General features: G+C 39.1%; 1 protein-coding gene and 1 pseudogene across 1 annotated transcript in view; one reads left to right on the top strand and one right to left on the bottom strand.

The window, feature by feature from the left end:
- Nucleotides 1–5,766, top strand: part of LOC102826327 — a 22,633-nt pseudogene extending 16,867 nt beyond the window's left edge.
- LOC102822923 (ras-related protein Rab-2A-like) overlaps nucleotides 1–9,716 on the bottom strand; it is a 214,380-nt gene that overhangs the window by 180,522 nt on the left and 24,142 nt on the right. The gene's annotated exons all lie outside the window — the stretch shown is intronic.

Raw genomic sequence — 9,716 nt, 5'->3', positions numbered from 1 at the left:
AGTTCTAGCTTCTATCTCTTCAATTCTATTCCTTAGCCCTTTCAATGTATTGTCCATTTCTGATATTCTATTATTAATTGTTTGGACCTCTTTCTGTAGGTTTTGAATTGTTTCCAATGCTCTATCTTATTTGATTGTTCCTATAGCGATTTCTTGACTTCTTCCTTATTTTTCTCAACTGCATTGTATAATGTTTTGATTTATTTTATAATCATTTTTCTGAATTCCTTCTCAGGCATTTCCAAAGCCTGCCCATCTTCCAGTATGGAGTGTAGATCTACTTCCATCTCATTTGCCTCAGTCACTTTATCTCGTTTCTGGACATGTGCATACATGGTCATCTGTTTCTGTTTTTTGAGCATCTTCAGGGGTTATCTGTGGACTTAATACTTAGATGGTTATGTATTTAGGTATATTTTATGCTTTCTGAATGCCTCCAAGTAGATGTGATCAGGAAATGGACTCCGCTTTTCACTCTTCTTCCTGAGAAGATACCACCGTTGGTCATTTTGACATAACTTAGTATTTAATTTTTAGCCTATTTCCTCTTTTGTCTGCTTGTCCTGCTCCACAAGCCCCGTTCAGGCCTTTTTTCTAGTTGGAAACAGTTCAGGGCCGGCTGTGGCTGTTTGGTTTTCATTGGTAACGGTCTCATTAAATTTCAAGGAGATCTGTGCGCATGCGTAGTAGAACCCTCCGAGGGTGGGCCAGGGGTGCCCAGTAGCTCAAGCACCCAGAATGGAGGTGCACAGACAGCAAGGGACCAATGAACAGATACCAAAAGAAAAGAATGTTTACACCTTCATCTCCACGGTTCTGCCAGGCGTCTGTGGCGGCTCCAATCCGATCCTTCCCCAACATGGTCTCACCCAAGATGGCGGCTCCTGGACTAGAAAGCAATAGATTTCTTGCTTCTGCCAAAAATTCCCCCAGCTGTGAGCCTTCCAACCTTTTAAGTATTCCTTTATATGTGTTTCAAAGTTCTGGGACCATCCCCTGAGTCTGCTTGGTCGGGTATTCTGTGTTGTTGTTGGCGGAGCTCTGTACTACACGTCCACCCGATCCGCCATCTTGTTTGTTCCTTATATATGTATCTTTTAACAATGGAAGCACTGTGGCTCTGTAGGATGAGCACTGGACTGCGGACCATGAGGTCAATGGTTTGAGCCCAGCACTCCACGGAAGAAAGGTGATACTTTCTGCTCTTGCAAAAACTTACAGCCTTGGAAAACCTATATCGTATCACTATGAGTCGGAACTGGCTTGATGACATTTAACAACAAAAACAGCACGTTACAACAGCACTTTTAATTTTCATCAGCAAAAAAATGAGAAAATTGTGGGCTAGTCAAAGAACAGAACACAATTAATATTAAGCAAATCAAGTAATTGTTAAGTGTCATCAAATGAACTCTGACTCATACTGACTGTGTATACGGTTTCTGTGGCTTTAAATCTTCAGGGGAGCACTAAGAATTATATTTCTTCCACATAGTGGCTGGTGGGCTCAAACTGCAGACCTTGTAACTTGCAGTCCACTGCTTACTGTGAGTCACCGTGCTCAAGTTGTATATCTTGTTGCTGTTGTTAGGTGCCATTGAGTTGGTACCCACTCATGGCGACCCTCTGCACAACAGAACAAAACACTGCCCAGCGGTCCTAGGCCAATCTCACAATTGTTGTCACTTTTGAGACCACTGATGCTGCCACTTGGCCAATCCATCTCGTTGGGGGTCTTCCTGTTTTTCTCTCTGTCCCTCCACTTTACTAAACATAATATCCTTCCTCCAGTGACTGGTCCCTCCTGACAATATGTCCGAAGTATGAGAGACGAAATTTGGCCATTCTGGCCTCCAACAAGCACTCTGGCTGCACTTCTTTCATCACAGATCGGTTGGTTCTTTAGGCAGCCCATGGTACTTCCAATATTCTTCTCCAACACCATAACTCAAATGCATCAATTCTATGCTCTTCCTTATTCACTATTCAACTTTTGCATGCATATGAGGTTATTGAAAATACTATGGCTTGGGTCAGGCGCACCTTAGTTAAATATTATAACAAAATGTGCAAGGATCTAGAGTTAGAAAACCTAAAGGGAAGGACACACTCAGCATTTCTCAAGCTAAGGGAACTGAAGAAAAAATTCAAGCTTCGGCTTTCGTTATTGAAGGATTCTCTGGGCAAATATTTGAATGAAGCATCAAAAGAAGATGGAAGGAATACACAGAGTCACTGTACCAAAAGGAGATGGTAGATGTTCAACCATTTCAAGAGGTGGCATATAATCAAGAGCCAATAATACTGAAGGAGGATGTCCAAGGTGCATTGAAGGAATTGGCAAAGGACACAGCACCAGGAATTGATAGAATACAAATTGAAATCTTTCAATTTTTCAAATATTTCAAATCTTTCAGTGAAATAAAGTGAGGCAGAACTGGACACAATCACTCATCTATACCAAGAAATTTGGAAGACAACTATCTGGCCAACTGATTGGAAGAGATCTGTATTTATACCCATTCCAATGAGAGGTGACCCAACAGAATGAGGAAATCACTGGACAATATCTTTGATATCCCATGTGAGTCAAGTTTTACTAAAGGTAATACAGAAATGGCTGCAACCATACATTGACAGTGAACTTCCATTCAGAAGAGGACGTGAACAAGGAATATCATTGCTGATGTCAGATGGATCTTGGCTGAAAGCAGAGAATACCAGAAAGATGTTTACCTGTGCTTTACTGGTTACACAAAGGCTTTAGATTGTGTGGATCATGACAAGCTATGGACAACATTGCGAAGTATGAATATTCCAGAACACTTAATTGTGCTTATGAGGAACCTGTACATGGACCAATAGGCAGTTGTTCGAACAGAACATGGGGATACTGAATGGTTTAAAATTAGGAAAGGTGTGTGATAGGGTTGTATTCTTTTATCGTATTTATTCAACCTGTATGCTGAGCAAATAATCTGAGAAGCTGGGTTATATGAAGAAAAACAGGGAATCATTATTGGAGGAAGACTCATTAACAACCTATGATATGCAGATGATACACCATTGCTACCTTAATATGGATTTAAAAAAAACACCCCAAAGCCACTGTCAACTGAATCAATTCCAACTCACAGCGACACTAAGGGGAATAATAAAACTGCTTTCTGAGACTGTAAATCTGTATGGGAGAGTACAGTCTCATCTATTTCCCAAGGAGGGTTTGAATCATTGACCTTGTAGTTAACAGCCCAATGCTTAATTCATCGAGCCGCCAAACATTCCTCAAAATAATGTTGAACAACTTAGTTTCAGCACAAGTACAGTACAGTACAGTGCAATTACAGTAATATTACATTTACGTGAAATTAAAAAATATATACAAAACAGTATTGTATATTGTTTACACATAATATACACACATACACATACAAATAAGGAGCTCTGGTAGCGTAGTGGTTACAAGTCAGGCTGCTAACCGCAAACTCAGCAGTTCGAAACAACCAGTTGTTTCGTAGGAGAAAGATGAGGCTTTCTGCTACCATAAAGATTTATAGCCTTGGAAAGTCTATACAGGGTCATTACGACCACCACCACCACATATACCAATTGTATGAAAACATTCCAAGGAATTATAAACACCAAATTCAGGGAAGGATATACAAAAAGTTTTAACTTTATCTGTAAAGTTATATTTCATAAAAACAAAACAAACTGTGATACAAGGAAATGGATGAAAAGTAGTACAAACTAAAAGATAATATTAAAAATTAGTTATCAAATACCAAAACCTTTAGTACATAAAAACAGAGAGTAGCTTAATGAAAAAGGAATTTACCAGTTACGATATGTTGCTGTAGCTGTTAAACGCCGTTGAGTCGATTCCAACCCATAGTGACCCTGTATAGGGTTTCTGAGGAGCAGCTGGTGAGCTTGAACCACCAACCTTGATGTTCAAACGGCTTTGCAGTTTGTCTGGCACATTAACCCACAGTGCCACAACAGGAGTCCAGTTAAGATATATCAACCTATATCAACCCTGATATACAGGTAGATACATGGATAGACACCCAGGCTGAGCAGGTATGGGAGGAAGAATGGGAGTATACTCACAAATATATACAAGTTTAACAGAGGATATTTGTACATGGGATATATTTACTGCAAATATATCCATGAATCTAGTGGAGCATACAAGGGGCAACATTATGAAAACTTCTTAGATATTACCAAACATCTTAAGGGAATGAACTGCAGGGCCTGGGAACTTAGGACCATAGTCTCAGCGGGCAGGAGGGCCAACTGACATAACAATGTTCCCAAAGAGCAATAAATTTAAAAATAACAATGGGGACTACTTTATAGGACAATTATATAGACATAAGATTGGCAAAAATTATAAAGCTGGACAATTTCAAATGTAGGGCCCAGCATGTCTTTAAGATGTACGTATGTCGTGGCATCAACTTTCTGCTGGGTCTAGGAGGTTCTCAGCACAGTGACAGGGGTCGAAAGAATATACTCCGCTCCAGGCTCTTCTTTCTTGGTGGTAAATGTGTCATTCCTTCTCTGCTTGATTTTCTCCCTTTAGGGTAAAAGATGATACAGCCCACACCCAGGGAAATACCGTGTACATTGAATCAGAAATTTACTGTGACATGAGTAAAGGTGTTGCATCCCATCCTTAGCCCTGTTTCAATTGATTGGCTGATCACATCAGATCACATCATGGGGGATGATTTACATCATTACATAACTGAAAATTATATCATCATACAACTGCCAATCTTCTAAGAGTCAGTGAATCAAGTATGTTTTGGGGACAAAATTCAATCCATGACAATGTGTACTATAAAAATGTATAGTAGTTTTTGGTGTGATAGTATCTTTTCATCTTTAATTTTTCACTATTACATTCTCATGTTGTTGCTATTACCATGATTTCTCTGGACAGATGTTACATTATTTATAGGGGAGTGTACCAACTAATATGATTGAAAATTTAAACCATTATGTTGCCAGATTTCTCTTCAAAGAAACTTTATTAGGGGTCTGGGCCACAAAAGAATCTCAGAATACGGAGCTTCCAGAAATTCAGAAATGTTAAGCTGATTTCCATGGAAACTTCATCATCCTCTGACAGCTGTGATAGCTTTTCTTCTGTTAATTTTGCAAACACAAGACCCCAGGCTGACCAGGAGGGCTGTAGAACCCTCAGTCAGAACAGGCATTCCAGGACCCTGCACACTGCGATGACATTTCCAACACGAAATACTAGGACAGCAACCAAGAGAAAGACCATTCCTCCCCAATCATTAAAGAATTCTATGACTGAGGCCAGCTCTGATTCAGAAGAGGAAAAAGACATGGATTTTCTGTGGACTAGGGCTTTAAATATGTAGAACAAAGCATGCTTACAAAACTAATGTCAGAATTAGAATCCTCCCTGGCTCATTCCATGGAAGATATTCCCTTCCAGTCCCCAGTTCACAATCAAAGATACCCAGAAGACATATGTTGCTAGTTGTTGCTTCCAAAAAATACTAACGGAGATCTCGTCCTCTGACCAGGTCTAGGTCCCGGGTTCTGGGGTTCCCTGATGCTCTACCCATGGAGGAGAAGGAAGAAGACAAGGATGATAAACACTTGTTGGTGAGAAAAAGGAAGATCATGGACAACTACATGAATGTGGAGAACATCTGCAGCAACTCCCGAGAGAAGGTATATAACCACTCATTGGGATCTACTGGTCATCAGTGTCGCTAGAAAATTATTGATACCAAAACAAATTGCAGAAACCCATAGTGTTGGGGTGTTTGAGGCCAGTTCAGTGGTCCCTGTCTATGGAACCCCTATGGGTCAAGGAGGCCGTCCTAGATCCCAACTGGCAATGTCTACCTTGTCGTGGAGTCTGTAACTCCAGCTTTTGTAGGCAGCTTGATGGATGTTGTGTAACAGGTTCTAGCGTACTTGGCCAAATACCATGGCTTTGGAAATATGTATACTTAAGAAGTATGCATAGGAAACGTCTGAAACAGGAGTTTGAAATGCAAGCGTAATAGCCAGAAAATTCACTACTTGCCTGATAACTCTTGCATATCCTTGTTAAACTTCTCACTGTTGTCATTTGCTAAAAACCTCAGTTCAGAATTTTTATGGTCATTCTGTTGTACAGAAAGCTTAAATCAAGTTGATCTCATTGTCCATACATTCATTTTCGAACCATCAAAGATGTATGCTATCAGTTATCTTTTGCCATTCTGCAGTTTGTCTTCTGTTCTCCACCCCTGAACTCAACCCTTTCTTTCTCAATGGTTCTCTCCCACCACTTATTTTCTGAACTCTTTTAAAGTAGTCACATGAAAGTATGATACTCTCATACTTTTTTTAATTGGGAACCTTAGTGGTGCAGTGGTTAAATACTTGGCTGCTAATCGAAAGGTCAGCAATTCAAATCCACCAGCTGCTCTATGGGAGAAAGATGACAGGCTGTTTCTGTAGAGATCTAAATGGTGTTCAAATGGCCCTGACATCTACCCATAAAACCAAATAGTTAGAACAAAGTAGTAGCACTAATAACTAATCTGTTGAACGCTATAGAACAGCCCACTCACAGTTTACATGAAAACTACATGTGTGACCTTATGGTCATACTTGTTGATATTTTTAACAGAGTCACAAAGGCCATAAAATGATGCGGAAAAATGAGAGTGCATTACTTCAGATGCCACAACTGAGATTTAGTTGTTACTAGACCTTCCCCTACAGAGATGACAAAGAAAGCCTTTCCCTAGAGCTGGTACTTTGAATTCAGTCTCCTAGACTCCCAAATGATACAAGAATCAATTTCTGTTTGTGAAAGCCCTTCATCACCTAAAAAGAGCTCATGAGCACCATCTAAAGTGCAACTATTGATCTCTCTGTGTTCAGAGAAAAGAAGAATGATGAAAATTGAAGACAATTGGAAACTAGATGATACCTGCTCTGAAAGGTATTCCATTAGAAGTTCCTAGATAGAATGGGAAAAAATGTGGACCAAAATTCCAAATAATAAAAAAGACCAAGATAGAGACTGGTGGAATCCCAAGACTATGGCCACTAGTCACCTTTCAGGTCTGGAACTGAATTCAACCCTCATGGCTCAATTTACAGCCCAACAATAGATAGGTATATAGTGAGGGAAACAACACTAGTGAGGGAACCCAAACCATAGAACAATCAACCATTTGAGAACAAACCATTTACCTATGGACAAAGTTATGAAGGATTAGGAAAGGAAGAGGATGGAAACAACAAACACAGGGAGAAAGTTGGATAAGTGATGTTACACTGATGGGACGACAATCAATCATTGAGATGAAATGAAACATGACTTGTTGAATGTAAAACTGATGATCAGCTCTCTAGGCCAAAAATTCAATTAAAAACAAAACTCTTATCAACCCTGAGCTAATGTGCACCTTATAAATAAGTCCCACATTTAAAAGGGGGGAGAGGAGATCAGAAAGTATTACAATAAAAATCTATTGTCATAATAGGAAATTAAAACCTTTGTCTACCCACCCCAACTCAACTAAGACAAAAGACTAAGAACACGAAAGATCTGATGCACACAAATAACAAGCCTGACCCAACAGACATATGCAGATCTTTGAACCTATCACATACCCAGGAAGACACATTCTGTTCAAGTACACATGGAATATGTACAAAAACTAAGCAAGTATTGGATTATAATAGTAGTCTAAACACTTAAAAATCAATACTGTATAGGTTATGTGTGTGCAGTGGCTCTGCAGGTAAGCCCTGGACTGGGAAACACAAGGTCAGTGGTTCAAGCCCACTAGAAGAAAGATAAGGCTTTCTGTTCCCACAAAGATTTTGTCTTGAAAACCTTATGCAGGGTCACTATGAATGGGAAAGGACTCACCAGCTCTTAACAGTGTAAGTTTAGTTTCTCTGATCTAAGTGAAATAAGACCAGAAATTAACAAAAAAAGATGTTAAAATTTAAAAAGGAGGGAGGGGGGAAGAGAACGACAAAAACGCTTAAAAATTAAAACAAAGATTTCACAGTAGCAATCCTAGATTCCTATATGTGACCTCTTTATATGCTTATCATAACTCCATTTACGTGATCTAGCCAGAGTGGGTTTCTGTTCCTTATAATTTAATAGGGCTTTCCTAGAACAAAATTGTGCAATCTATTTTGGATGGTCACATAGTGGATTTGGATGGTCATATAGACAAAATTGGAGTCACAGTGTGGCACTACAGAGTAAGCACTAGACTGCTAACTGCAAGGGAAGTGGTTCAAGCACACCAGTTGCTCCATGGAAATCCTACAAAGGGACACTGTGAGTTGGAACTATATCTATAAAAATACAGACATATGGAATAAAGTGAAAAACCACCTAGATGAAAAACAATTATGAGGGGGCTTTAAAAAGTTTGTGGAAAGTCCACTATCTTTTAATTCTATTTTTCCAGTAACTTTTTGAAGTTCCTTATTCATATGGACAAAGAAGCTAGAAAACACCAACATAGGCTGTGAAAAAAAACAATTCAAGAACAGCAGATTCCTGAAATTATCAGCTGGCCACAAATAAGCAAAATACGCAGGAATATGGAAAAGGAAAAGAAAAAGAAAATCAGCATATTAGGACACATGGAGGACAAAGGAATTTACTTTGCTATAATTAGCATTGGAATCCTGGTGTGTGCTGTAGAAGCACCCGACCACAAGGTCAGTGTGAACCACAAGGCTGGTGGTTCAAACTGACCTGTGCTCCTAAGAAACCTATATAGATAGGGTCTATTGGAAGAGACTTGACGGCACTTAAAAACAACAATAATCAGCATTACTCAAATACCATAAAGTACCAGTAAAGTTTGGGTTTGTACATTTTTCAAGTACTTATGAAGAAATTGTAGAACATTCAAAGAAGAATAAAAAGTAAAGATAAAATATTATGCAGTTCTTATTCAAGTCACTATTATACATATTATTTCATTTATTCATTCCCATTTTATTGACGAAAATAGTAAGACTCATTGGGTTATTTAATGGGTTGCTCCAAGTCACACAGCTGTTAAGTAGGAGAGAAAGGTCCTTATCCTAGTTTTATAGAACATATTTTTTAATAAGTGAAAGTCATGAAATCTTTCAAGTAAAGGATGGGAAAGAAGAAAAACTGTTTATGGAAAGTAAAGGGACTACGTATTCCCACAGCAACTCATTTAACCAAGCAGTTAGTAAGCCAACATTAAGATGTCTGGTATGGATTATGAGACTCCAGAAGAGAGAATATGGACTTTGGAGAAAGACTTGAGTTCAAATTCCAGCTTTGGTAGTGACTAGTTCTATGATATTAAAGATGAAATCTAAACTTAGGTCTTTCTCCAAAGTCCATGTTCTCTCTCAGATACATATTTCTGGAGTCTCACAATCCATACCAGACCTCTTCTGGTGGCTTACTAACTGCTTAGTTCAATGAGTTGCTGTGGTTATACACAGTCTCTCCACTTTTCTTAAAACAGTGTGGTATCTTGAACTTAATTGATACGGCTTTTCTAACCAACATCTTCGTAAATACCCACCAAGTGACTGGGTTGTTGTTGTTGTTGTTGTTGTTGTTAAGTGCCATCGAGTCGGCTCCGACCCATAGCGACCCTGTACAGGGTTTCCGAGGGTGTAAATCTTTACGGGAGTAGAAA

Source organism: Chrysochloris asiatica, unplaced genomic scaffold (genome assembly GCF_000296735.1).
Source record: "Chrysochloris asiatica unplaced genomic scaffold, ChrAsi1.0 scaffold00259, whole genome shotgun sequence".
Lineage (NCBI taxonomy): Eukaryota > Metazoa > Chordata > Mammalia > Afrosoricida > Chrysochloridae > Chrysochloris > Chrysochloris asiatica.
This window is presented reverse-complemented; position numbering and strand designations above follow the sequence as displayed.